We start from the raw sequence: 13,953 nt of genomic DNA, 5'->3' as shown, positions 1-13,953 counted from the left end.
AAGTTTAAGAATAGGTTTAGGGTTTCGTGGTGTATCTCCACCGCGTGATCAGCTTTATTTATATAGACATCAACATGTTACAATACATGTATAAATACATCTATACAGACCGTATTTAACACCGACAACCACCCTAGGTTCGAGAGCGGCCGTGCAAAACCGGAGGCATGCTGTCTATATGAAGCCGGTCACAACGAGACACATGGCATTGACGAGTATAGATTCCGAGAAGGATCTCGGAGAAACCGCAAGTCAGCAGAGCAGTAGATAATGCCCCCGGAGAATTCGCTATTTCACTAATCCTTGAACATCCTGGGGCTCTTCTCACTTTCTTTACTTAGCGGGCAAAAAAACCTCCGCGAGTTATCCTCGCCCTAGGCCCGACTGCTTCCATGCATGATAACGCTCGGCGGGGATCTAGTCGGTGAGACTGTTGCGAAGGGCTACGGAGGCGGGTGAGCGCGTGCACGTCATGCATGTAAATCGACTATTTTTATAGTATACTAATTAGTTAAATCTTTGTAACATATTCTTTATATGCTGGGAGAAATTTCTATGATAACAAACATTGAAAAATAATGCATGTAAATCGGTCGTATTTATATTAAACATTTTTACTTGTTTATAACTCACTACGTATATAGTCATTGTTAGTATATTTATGTATATAGTCACAGTTAGTATATTTATGTATATTACAAAAAAGTGATCACATAAAGTACATCTACATCAATCTTGGAAATTGCACTTGACTAAACTTATAGCATACAAGTATATTGCAAGAAAACTGATGTTAGTTGCGCCCTGTTAGTTGTTGCTTTAGAGATATTTTATTCTTTAGTGATATTAATTTTATTTTTTGAATATGTAAAACATTCCTCGAAGGGAGAAAAAGTAACAAATCTCTTGTCTATACTCATTATCTTTGTCCACTCATACAAGTTGGATCTCTATGTATTTCTTCATATCTATTTTATTGCCCATATATATCACGCCAAGGGCTAGCTCTAAGATCTATAGAGGTTTCTAGAGTGCATTATTATATATATACTATTATATATAGGATTGCTACTCACTCTGTCCCATAGGAGCTGACGTATAAACTTGGTCAAAAATTCAATGCTTCAATCAAATATATTAAATAAAACATCAACAAGTATAATATTAAATAAATATATCATTAAAAATATATATCTTATGAGGAATCTATGGATATTGATTTTCTAGTACAGAGCTTCATACTTTGCTATATATTCTTGTTCAAACTTTGAAAACATTGAAGTTTTATCTAAGTTTATACACCATGTATTTGTGGATGGAGGGAGTATATTATACTTAGTATCTTCATCAAAAGAATAGGAACTTTGTTATTCTGAATTTCTGATATCGAAAGGAACACGTGTGTCTGGACATCCAAAACTGACAGAATTCTAAGCCAACACATACTATTTACACATGTTGAGAAGACGTATATTTGCAGGCCAGTAGATCGCAGAGCAAACCAAAAACGTGTGTTTACGTGAGTGAAATGTAAAGGCAACGAGGTTCACTCATTGTGTTAATATTCAGAGCTTGTCGAACAGAAACATAAGAACAAAGATTGCATAGCCATGTCTAATGTTTAGTCATCAAGTTAATTTTAAACAATTCCTTCTAGACTTGAATGAGCTTCGTTATTTGCCATTAAATATCCAGTTGTCATGACACAAGAGCATGTGACTGACACTATGAAATGAGCCTCAAACTTGATTTCATCTTTGAGGCTACTAATGGCCCAAAAATAAAACAGCAAAGCTATAAAACCAGAATTGTTCCAATTTTGTCCAAATCTTTGAGTATGACTTCATAATCTCAATAATTCAGCTCCAGTGGTCTACCACTGCACCTCATCGAGCCATGAGGGATGTTTTTTTTAAAGGGGGGCAAAAGATTTACCTCCATTCATTAAATAAGTAGGAGAGTCTTGACAAGACAAAATAAAAAGAAAAACAGAAGTTCCTAAGAGATTACTCTCCCGATATTACAAAGCTCAAATGCTTCGCACCCGCTGCGCTCCAAAGTTTAGCCTCATCCTTAATGATTTGAAGTAAGATGGTTGGGGGTGCGGACTTATTGTTGAAAACTCTTGCATTACGCTCCTTCCATATTGTCCAAGTGACAAGCATGGTTATGGAAGACATGGCTTTCCGGTTCTCCATTGAATTGCACAACATCATCTTCCACCACTCTCTAAGGGACGCATCACCCGCCCACTCATGAGTGTGGAGGGAGGGAATCCCAAGCCAACTCTTAACCATATCCCAAAGCCTCTTGGTATAGCGGCATTGAGAGAAGAGATGTGCCACCGCTTGAGTTTGCATGCAAAGCGGGCAAAGCCCACAATTGTCGCAAACCCTTCTCTCAAGATGATCCTCCGTCCAAATTCTATTGCGGATGGCCAGCCAAGCGAAGAACTTGACCTTTGGAGGGGTCCAAACCTTCCACACCATCTTGTTCATATTTGTTAATGTGGCTTCCAAGAACTGCGCCTTCTAAGAGGAGGTCGTCGTGTACTCCCCATTCGAAGTGAGGTTCCAAGTGATGGAGTCCTGTGCGTCATGAAGCACCGGTCCTGACCATTTAAATTGGTCGCCGTCAACTAAAATTAAGGTCGCAGACCATGTCATCTATGTTATGACCAAATCACGTGACTAAATTAAGACCTTTCTCACTATAATGGTCATAGAAAATTAGGGTTTGGACCCTCCAAAACGCCATACGACCAATTGCTACGAGATGGTCATAGAGTTATGACCAATTTATCTCTAGTCACTGTAAGAAGGTCACTAGTTAACACATTTCTTGTAGTGTAAGTTGAAAGGCATTTAATTGCACCCAAAGCCGGATGTACTCATGAATGTGATGGACGGTCAAGTTGGTGTCCATTTTTATTTTGGCAATTCAAGCGTTATTGATAAGTGCATGTTTGACTTTCCATTTCTTCCTCGTGGAGGCCTCATATATGAGCGGGGCAATATCTTTGGTATTTTTTTCCGTTGATCCACGGGGAATCCCGAAAAGGAGTAATATCTCCATTACCAATGGAGATAGTGGTGGATCCATAGAAGAGGTCCATATCCACCTCACCTTATGGGGTACCCATGCCCACCCAAATCTTACTCGGGTCACGCCATTCAAACCAAGGCCATCTCAACCGAAGAGCCCTCGCAAATTTCTTGAGATGTACGATGCCCAAACCACCAAACTTCTTGGGTCTACAAACTGATTCCCAATTCAACTTACACTTTCCCCCAGTGACCTCTTTGGTGCCGGCCCAAAGAAAAGCACGCTCGATTTTATTCATGGAAGTGATGCACCCCGGTGGGATTTTGATCGGGGTTAGATAGAAAATTTCTTGGGACGTGAGGATGGATTTGACAAGGGCCCCTCTCCCGGTTGCATTGATATTTTTCCGATCCCATGTAACAAGCTTGCTGGCCATCTTGTCTTCCAAAGGTTGAAAATCGATCATCTTAAGCTTCCAAACCGATAGGGGCTGCCCCAAGTACTTGATTGGGAAGGAAGCGCAGATCACCGGAACCCCATCAAGCACCTCGTCAATGACAATAACTTGACATCTAATGGGAATAACCATGCTCTTTTGGAAGTTTCTGAGGAGACCGGTAGCCTCTCCGAATAAGGCCAAGATGGAGGAAAGATTTTGAATGTCCTCCTTCTTGGGATCCACAAAAACGGCCGCATCGTCCGCATATAGAGATGTTCGAATAATTGTTCCTCTTCCTCTTATCTTGTGGAGGAGCTCATGTTGGGTGGCCAACTCAAGTATTTTTTGGAGTGGGTCTATGGAAAGGACAAATAGGAGTGGAGACAAAGGATCACCTTGTCTCAAATCTCTTCCATGCAAAATGGGAGCACCGGCTACCACATTTAGGAGGACCCTTGAAGAGGCGGTGCAAAGTAAGGCGGTGATCCAATCACGAACTTGGGCGGGAAACTGTGTCTCTTAAGAAGCTCAAGAATGTAGTCTCATCTCACGGAGTCAAATGCTTTACGATATCAAGCTTGAAGAGGATCGAAGGGACTTTGCTCTTGTGTAGCCTTCTTGCAAGGTTTCTCACATCCATGAAGTTGTCGTGGATGCTTCTTATTTTGATGAAGGCGCTTTGGGCATTGGACACAAGGTCGCACATATAAGTGGTGTGCAAGAATAAGAAAATATATCAAGGAACCACGTCTAGCTCCATTCATTTCTAAATTGATGTGTTAATGTGATGAGAGCGTAAAATGTGATTGCTACGAGTAAAAGATCATCACTGGAGCATGCAGATGCAAGAAAAAGAAGCACATCCAAAACAGGGAACAAATACGTAGACCTCCTCCCCTCTCGCGCACAGGGGTGATGTTCAACGTGGGGAGGCAGTGGGTGGGGTGATGTGCATGGATATACTTGGGGGGATGGGGTGTGGCCGTGTGGATGGGCTCGAGCAGGGTACTGCAGCAAGACGGCGGCCACAGCCCGTGCAGGAGGGCGGCGATGTTTTCAGGAGATGATTCTCTGAGCAAAACGTACGTTAGAGTAGGAGTCCTGGGAAAAGCGAACGGCAAGGGTGAACCGCCGGCTGCATGTTGCGGCATGCGGGCCTGGTACCAGAGGGGTGATGCGACGGTGTGAGAAGAAAGCAGCGAATGGCTTAACATGTTACAGGAGTTCAAGTTCAACCGAGAAGCATCCAGAAGATCTCCGATTGAGCGATCTGAACAACCTGCGCAGTAGATGTCTACAAATAAACAACCAGTTTTCTTTGGATTCATTCCTGGTTGGTCCGTTGGATTCGTTGAATCAATGGATGATATCACTTAAGAGTGATGTTTTGGCGGGAATACTGCAGACCGTGGTAAAACTCTCTTTCAAAACTTCTGTGCTTACTATAGTAGTAGAGATAGAGGTTTATGAGCTTCAGAGTTTTATTTCTCTATTCATTCTTGTCGATCCGATGATCTCAATCTCCAAAGGAATTGTATTATACTGACATAATGTACCACTTTGTCAGCCTGGAATGTCCTTTTATGGAAGATGAAGTTTGTAAGGTACTAGAAGAAATGGTCTTGAATCAAAATGATAGCGTCAGGCGGAGGCAATTGGTTCACTAAGAGGAAGTCCTTCGATAAATGTTGTTGCTATATGTCCATACAAGTAATATCTGCACACATAGCATACATGCAATGAGGAATTTGTAATGATAAACGTAGGTGCAAGTTTTAACCCAGAAATGCATTTTAGGTGCTTGGTTTTCTTCTCTTCCTGGAATTAAGGAACACTAAAACTCACATCGCTAGGGGCCCTCACAGTGATTTGACGTCCTAAGTCATCACATATGCTCATCCAATGGTCTACCTTTACTCAGTATTCCTGAACCATGAAAATCGTTGAAAAAAAGGAAATCTTATTAAAACGTCTCTTTCAGCACCCTCTCCTTGTGACAAGTGTCGCGTTCTCATTTACCGTGTATGTGGTTTCATCATGTGTTGCTTTCTCCTTTGACCGATCTCTCGTTGGGTGTCCACATGTCCGTCAAGTGTCGCAAAGAGAAGCAAAATAAGATTAGGATGAGAAAGAGGGACACATGAGGGGTGAGAGGTGGAATTTTTATTTTGTTTTAAATTAAAATTTTAGAAAGAAATATCTCGAGAACCATTTGTCCACATTATGAACCGTTTTCAATTTTGAGCTCCTCGCGCCGAGGTCATTAAAACTTTTCTACTTTTGAAACAATTGTACTTGGGTTTTAGTTTGAGTTGTACTTTGATTTTTGTTGTGTGAATGGAGATGGGAGAGTGGGAGGGGGCACGGGGTGGGTGAGAGATGCGGTTTTTACCTTATATTTATGTATCCGGGTTTTAAAAATAAAATATTTTAAGAACCGTTTGTCCAAATTATGAACCATTTTCACTTTTTAGCTCCTTGTATCGAGATCTTCAAAATTATATCTAATATTGATAGGTTTTGACTAATTCCATTTGTAATCCAAAACTACTATGAGTGTACTTGGGTATGTAGTATAAGTTTACTTCATTTTTTGTTGAGTTTTACTTTGGATCTTAGTGTATTTTTGTACTTCGATTTTAGCACGCTCGGACTTTGTACTTCAGTTAGTGTAACTTTGTACTTTGTACTTGGAGTACTAGTGTAGTTTTGTATTTTGTACTTGGTTTTAGTATAAGTGTTATATACTTGTTACATCGATTAACTTTTGTAATTGTACTTCGTAGTAGTATAGATGTAGTTTTGTATTTATTTAGAGTTCAATATTTATTTTATAGGTAAAAAAAGGGAAAAACTTGTGGACCGTGCCGGCCCGTAACCGTGGGAAGCCGGAGAAGGAGACGCCACGTAGCTCCTCCACCATGTGCTACGGCAGGGACAATGACCGCACGACGAAGCGATACAAGGACTATGATGACGACCGCAATGATCATGACAACCACAATAGAAACTCCAGGAGGGAGGGAGCGAAGGATCAGTAAGGAAGGAAATGCCGCGTTGAGCCGTACCCAATTGGTCGCTCCTCTTACAGTCATCACGCTACTAGCTAGGGGCACATGTGGGCTGCGGGTGGAGCCTTTCAAAGTCGTGGGTGCGGTGACCACTCCCCGTGCATGCCAGGAAAGGTCTTCAACATCGAGAAGTTTGGCCACACAATGAGGTTCCGGTGTCCATTGTATGCATGGACCGATCCGAAGATGCCACGGCAGGGTATGACTCTCCCTTGCAACGCAAACAAGATGTATTTGTTTAGGGTCTCCACGGATATTATCATTGGGGACAACACAAAGTGCCTATTTTAGCACGAACAATGGATGCCTGACGGTGCCATTAAATTGCAATGCCTATAGCTTTTCACCATTGCCACAAGAAAAAACAGGAATTGTCTAAAAATACTTGCATGACATGAATATGATGTGCTCGCTCTCCCGCCTCTCTCGATGTCATCCCAACTATCTCATTTCGTGAAGCTTTGGGCCGCACTGCAAGTTGTGGTGTTGCAACCTCGACCGGATGTGATTTCATGGAGATCGACGACTTCTGGCATTTACTCCCCATGCTTGTTCTACCGTTGCTAGTTCGTCGGGGCTTGTCCACCATTTAGAAAATCCAAGATACGGAAGACACATGTGGAGCAAAAGTGTCGATAATTCGTCTGGTTGGTATTCCAAAGAAGGATATTGACAACCGATAACTTTGCACTTCAGGGATGCCCCCGTAATTCCGTACGCAAGATTTGTTGAATTCACCCAGAAACGGTTCAACACCATCTTGTAGATTGTAGTTCTCGAAGTCGGTTCAAGAGAAGATATTCGGATGGAATCACATGACTGGCCTGGGCCCCCTTCCTTGGGGCAAAGCATGAACAACCGATGAATAGGGTGCTCATGGGAATTCCGAAAGGGACACAGAGAGAAGAAAATGGTGCTATGATCTACACCATGTGGGGCATCTTACAAGAACAAAATAGACGGGTCTTCGAAACACAACATTGCATCCGGATATGGTGGCTCACCTCGTCTGGGAGGAGATCTCGCTGAGGGCCTATGCCCGCACTAAGACCCACGACACATAGCGGCCGGGTCTTAGGTTTTTAGCCTTTGTTTTTCTTGTTTTAGCTACTTCCTTTGCCTAGGACAAAAAACTCTATAATTAAACTTTCCATTCTATCTAATAGGATCGAGTACTTTAAAACCAAAAAACACTCCCCAAAATTTGTGTTATACGATCAGGCACCAGAAGACAATGATCACCTATTTGCAGTGTCATTTTGCTCTGCAATTCTAACTTAGGTTGTGGCAGTAAAAAATTGTTTTGTTGGGCTTGCACCTAACAATAACATTGCGATAGACATACTATGGAGAAAAGTGAAATAGATCGCAATAACAGCAATGTTGAGTATGACGAAAATATGGGTGAAGAGGAATGGAAGAACGTTTGATCCATATAGCTCCATTCTCATCCAAGTGCTCAACTAAGCAATACAGGACCTATCCCTAAAGAGCTCTAAGCTCCCAGGGTTCCGACGCTCTGTGGTTGATCGGCCTGTCCCTCTCGTTGGACCTACCTGGCGCTATAATACAGAGTTTGTTTAGTCAAAACACCGCTCAGTTAAAGGCGGTTCCACGGTCAACACCAAGGAAAGGCGGTTTTCCTCTCTTGGATCTCTCCCTCATATCTCTCCAACACCGATGTCCGAGAAAATGACCAAAGGCCGCCGGCCGCGCTGCCCCCACCTCCCCGGAGACCGGAGCTGTTCTGTTCATGGTGCAACTGCCCATCGACGAGACACGCTGCCGCGCCGCCGCCCTTTGCCGCAGTGGATCTGGTGGTACTCGCCCTCGCCCTCCCGCCTCTGGTTACGGGCTTGCGGCTTCTTATGGAGTATGGATATCGCGTCCGGTCCATCGACGTGCTACCTCCTCCAAATCGTGGTTAGTTTGTTCTTCTTCGTTTTGACCTAGCCCCATGCTGGTGCAAAATCTTAGGAGCACATCCGTTGGCTCCTGATTTTTGTTGATTTGGTTCCAGTGTAACCATCACTGACTAATAGGTAGTTATACGAGTGCTTGTGGTGCTTAATTGGATTTATGTTTTCGCTTTCAAGTTGCAGGTTCAGTTGTGCACACCAAGTGTTCATATATATGCCTGATGAGAAAGATTGCCATAACAAATCAAGGATCAAATGCTGGAGAGCTGGAGATTATATGGGTTTAGAGTTTGTCTTGTGATTTTGCGAATGCAATGTTTCGAGAGTAAGCTTCTTGACACTTTTCATTCCTCCGACGTGTACTTAGGCAGGTGTAAGAATTTCTCAAGTTATCTATTGATTTGCGTTAGGAATTTTGGTGATGGGAATCTCTTCGACTGTGGTCATAATGTTCAATGCAAACAATTGACGATAAATTTCCAACCACTATACCTGGTGGTGGCCTTGCAGACTGAAGCTATTGCTGTTGACACTATGTCGTGTACTTGAAAAATGAGCTTATTGTTTACACATTCAAACTGGATGCTCTGCCCACTACAGGTCTGAAAATTGGTGGAAGTGCAGTCATCCTTAGACTTTCAGTTGTTTGTAAATTTCCGTATAGTATCATATCAGAGCCTAGATCATCATTGTATTTGACTGCCTACTTTGTTGCTTCATATAATTTTTCTTGCACACTTTTTCTACTTCCAATTTTCTTTTTGTAATACAGGCAACCTTGTTCATTAAATTGGATTGATTAGTTTACTCTTTTGCCTGATGCATTATAAGAATGTTCATTAAATTAGATTGAGTAATTGTACATACTTTGTGACAATAAAGAAAAACGGGCGTAGGGTTTTACAATGGTGATCCTTTTGTAGTATGGTAGCATGAGGGTGAATGTCCTGGTGATGCAATGCTTGGGACACCTTGTTGTTGTATGTTTTCAGATTTCTCATCTTGTGATTTTTCCTCTCAAGTTTGTATAATCTGATTTAGGAGTACATGAAATGGGAAGCAGGTGTTCTACCATAATATTTGCTTCCTCAAGGTAACGATGGATGCTCTCTTAGGCTCAGTACACTGTGACGCGTTGTATCTTTGGTTTCCGTAAGAAGGCATGTGACTTCTTCGGTTAGCAAACGAACATGATAGCTATCGGTGCTAATGTAGTATTATTTTGTAATATGACTCCGGTGTAAGAAAACACTTATTGTGGCTCTCCCCATTTACAGTTACCTGGTCTACCGTGTGGTTCAATTCAATTTATGCCTTTTGCTTACTGAAAAGAAGTTAAGTGAATTTCAGTGATTTCGTAAAAAAAAGTGAAATCCCGTGATTGTATGTGTGGTAGTGATATTCTGTTCTCATTGGGGATATCCATTTCTTACAACTTATTTTTATGATTCTACTGGAGTTGTTAGGCCAGCCTTTGACTGAACATCTTTGAAAGTGTTGGTTGTAAGAACTGAGTAGGAGATAGCCTGAGACATATTGCTAATATCCATTCCCCCTTCTTGATTGATATATGTCAGCGAGACACTGATGTTACTTAAGAGTGTGCTTTCAATATATACCCGCTCCGGCTTTACATGTGTTTTTTGAATATTTTCTTCAAAATTCAAAAGGACCTCAGCACTCTTTGCCCCCCCCCCCCCCCCCCCCCCTCCTTTTTTTTTGCTTACCATGTAAAGTGGTTGGAATTTTGTATATCAAACTAACCATTTATTATCCATTTCTGACAGGAACCAATGTGTTTTTAAGGAAAATAATGTAGCTAAAGAGGAATGTATCTTGCCAAAAGTAGTGGCTGATTCTCCCAGAACCGTATATGCAGACATAAGTGCAAGTTAGCACAATGCAGCAATATAGAAATACTGAATCTGAACCTTCCGTCATCTGATCAGCTGGCCAAATGGTTGATGAAGAGCTGAAGTTGATTGTGAGGAAAGTGAGTACGTAGTTTAGTTTTCTAGCATGTGGACTGAGTATAGATGTGGCCTCTGGTCACCTGCCTCTTGATACATTCACATGTATTTCAGTGGGAGGGACTGAATGGGTACTAAGGTGCAGTGGCTATTTTTCTACCTGATAACGATATAATGTTCCATGGTGTGATGGTGCCCCTTGGTTTCTGTTTCTCGCACTACACTTCCCCACCCATGTCGTGCCTGGCATGTTTATATTTCCTATTTCTTAAACGTATGGTGCTTACATGTGGCGAGCAAATATGAAAAATGGCTATTACACTTCTCTTTATCGATATGATAGAACCAGGCAAATAGTTGAGCCTATTTGTAGGATTAAGGCACAGACTAGAGAAACAACTTTTGTTTCTCTTTGGTAAAACAAGTAGCACCAAGAACTACAAATTTTGAAAAAGTTTTCTTGGACCAAAATACAGGAATAAGATATATTGCTGCAATGAACCATCAACCATGGAAAATTAATCAACAATGAACAGAATTGCATCATAATTTCAGCACTGATGTAAAACAACTAAGATCATTTTCAAATCTCTGCTTTCCGGAACATTTGATTGATCTGCCTTTGGGTTTTTTTGCATGATTGCCAGCTATGTCATTATGCATGTGTGTGATGATGTGGCATGCTATATTGCTATGCTTATGTTTACAGGAATATATTGGGGTTTTACTACTCGATTGAGTGCCTTACGGAGAAAGGCTGTCGCCTTTGCTGTGTTGCCCATGGAGAACACCTCTGTGGACTATCATACATCTCTCATTCCAAATGAGACCATGATAGGCAATGTATCCTCTATTTGTCTTCCAATACACTTTGGATAAATCATTGTGTCACAAGATATATGACACAAACTGCAGATTATGATGTTTAGGTGCAGGATCAAGATAATCAGACTGGTGGTTTTGCTCGTGTGATCGGTGTAGATGTAGAGCTATTGAGATGGCGATGGGTTTAGTTGCACAGTCAAAGAGTGTCAGCCCTAGGCATTGCTCTTTGTATGCTGGCCGTCCTCTCATTTGATGCGTATGCTTTTTTAATCTCATGGTTGGCTTTATGGATTTAAGATACAAGCATGGTGTAAAACAGTAAAAGCGGAGGATGGTGCAGCTGTATAGAAGGTCAATATATACGCGACTGTAAAATAGCAATCATGCCGCAGACCTAAACGCTATGAGCAGAGGACGGCGCGGCAGAGCGCGCTAGGTCCATCTAGTCTTCATCTATGGCGCCGCGCCCAAATAGGCACCAGCACGATGATATTGGGGGCATCGACACAAGTTCATTTGGTATAGGTATGGTCCTCCCACACTGGCAAACCCAATACAGCCCCCACCCCCACCATTTTTTGGAATATTTATTTTTATCAAATTATAATATTTCGCATAGTTTTAAAGAACAACACAAGGAATATTACATTGTTCGAACGCATAAATAGTTTCACAAAATAATCCAAACATACAAATTATATTATTCATTCAAGAATTCGAATAAATTGCAATTCAACTTGTTCAAGAATCATGTCTCGTTTTCCCTCCTCTCCCACAAATGCACAATTAAATCATTCTCTAGTTGAGTATGAACTTCTGCATCTCAGATTTCTTGATGCATGGCGAGGAAAGCGGCAAACTAGGTCGGTACCTGGTCAAATTTGGCAAGAGGTCTGATACGTTGCAAACGTATCTATAATTTTTTATGCTCCATGCTTGTTTTACATCAATTTATATATGTTTTACTTACACTTCGTTGCACTTTTATACATTTTCCGGCACTAACCTATTGACAAGATGCCATAGTGCCAGTACCCAGTTTTCTGTTGTTTTATATTTCAGAAAACTTGTACATGAAATATTCTCGGAATTGGACGAAACAAAAGCCGAAGATCTTATTTTTCCGTAGCGCAGACGAAGTCCAGAAGGGGGGCGAAGAGGTGCCACAGGGCGGTCAGACCAGGCCTAGGCGCGGCCCAGGCCTTGGTCGCGCCTAGGGGTGGTCTGGGGCCCCCTGGCGGCCACCGACCTCGCCCTTCCGCCTATAAATACCTCCCGATGCAAAAACCCTAAATCAATAAGCCTTCGCCCATGAAGAGTTCCGTAGCTCCGCCGCCGTCGCAGACAAGATCCGGGGGACAGAATCTCTGTTCCGGCACCCTGCCGGGACGGGGAATTGCACCCGGAGCCATCTCCATCGGCTCCACCGCCATCTCCATAGCCGTTTTTTACTCCCGTGACGAGGAGTGAGTAGTTCTACCCCGAGGCTGAGGGCTTTACCAATAGCTATGTGGTCTATCTATGTCTCCATGTATGATCTTTATGTGATCATGAGCTTTGTAATCTACTTGAATAAGTAGATGTTATGCTTCAACTATTGTGCTACTCAAGTGGTTTTATTATGTGATCTCCAGGGACACCTTGTCCAACGGTGTGAAGGTGACAGTGTGCACACCGTGTTTGTTTCTTAAGCTTAATTTACATAAATACTTATGAATTGTGGTGACTATTTACTACCATATTTGTATGCTCAAAGTGACAGCGTGGGGTGTCCATAGATTGGGAAAGCAAACTTTAAGGAATGCTTATGCAGACCTACGCAGTGAATTTGTGTTTATTATCAAACCGGAGAGTGGTTCAAGAGTAGCATAGTGAAGTGATAATATCTATGTATTCAATTATGGTATCATTGTTGAGAGTGTCCGCTAGTGAAAGTATGATCCCTAGGCCTTGTTTCCAAGCATTGAAACACCGTTTACAACCAGTTCTGCTACATGTTTGCATGCTGCCATTTTTATTTCAGATTACAATTACCACTCATAATCATCCATATTACTTGTATTTCACTATCTCTTCGCCGAACTAGTGCACCTATACACCTGACAAGTGTATTGGGTGTGTTGGGGACACAAGAGACTTCTTGTATCGTAATTGCAGGGTTCCTTGAGAGGGATATCTTTGACCTCTACATCCCTGAGTTCGATAAACCTTGGGTGATCCACTTAAGGGAAACTTGTCGTTGTTCTACAAGCCCCTGCACTTGGAGGTGATGACCCACAAGTATAGGGGGTGTATCGTAGTACTTTCGATAAATAAGAGTGTCGAACCCAACGAGGAGCAGAAGGTGTTGACAAGCAGTTTCAATGAAGGATTCACTGTAAATGCTCACAGACAAGTATTCAGGGGGTTTTGATATAGCAGATAAATAAAGTACGAGTAAGTAAAATGCGAGAGAAATAATTGCAGCGAGTGGCCCAATCCTTTTTAGCACAAAGGACAAGCCGGTTTGTTTACTTATAATGACCAAACGTTCTTGAGGACACACGGGGATTTTAGTCTAGTGCTTTCGCTTCATACAGCTGATTAATCTTCATTGTTTTGGTAAGTGTTGTGTGGGTGAACCTATATTAATGCACCGCCCTTCCTAGGACTAATACATACTTGTGATTATACCCCTTGCAAGC

At 42.0% G+C, this 13,953-nt stretch overlaps 1 long non-coding RNA gene across 1 annotated transcript; it reads left to right on the top strand.

The window, feature by feature from the left end:
- The first annotated feature begins 8,230 nt into the window (after positions 1-8,230).
- On the top strand, positions 8,231-10,800 carry LOC127304761 (uncharacterized). Its single transcript, XR_007853527.2, has 4 exons — positions 8,231-8,478; positions 8,658-8,799; positions 8,885-9,074; positions 10,262-10,800. It is a non-coding gene; the product is annotated as an uncharacterized lncRNA (long non-coding RNA).
- Positions 10,801-13,953: the final 3,153 nt, after the last annotated feature.

The sequence above is a fragment of the Lolium perenne genome, chromosome 5 (genome assembly GCF_019359855.2).
Source record: "Lolium perenne isolate Kyuss_39 chromosome 5, Kyuss_2.0, whole genome shotgun sequence".
NCBI lineage: Eukaryota > Viridiplantae > Streptophyta > Magnoliopsida > Poales > Poaceae > Lolium > Lolium perenne.
The sequence above is the reverse complement of the archived record's forward strand: the minus strand, read 5'-3'. Positions and strand labels throughout refer to the sequence as shown.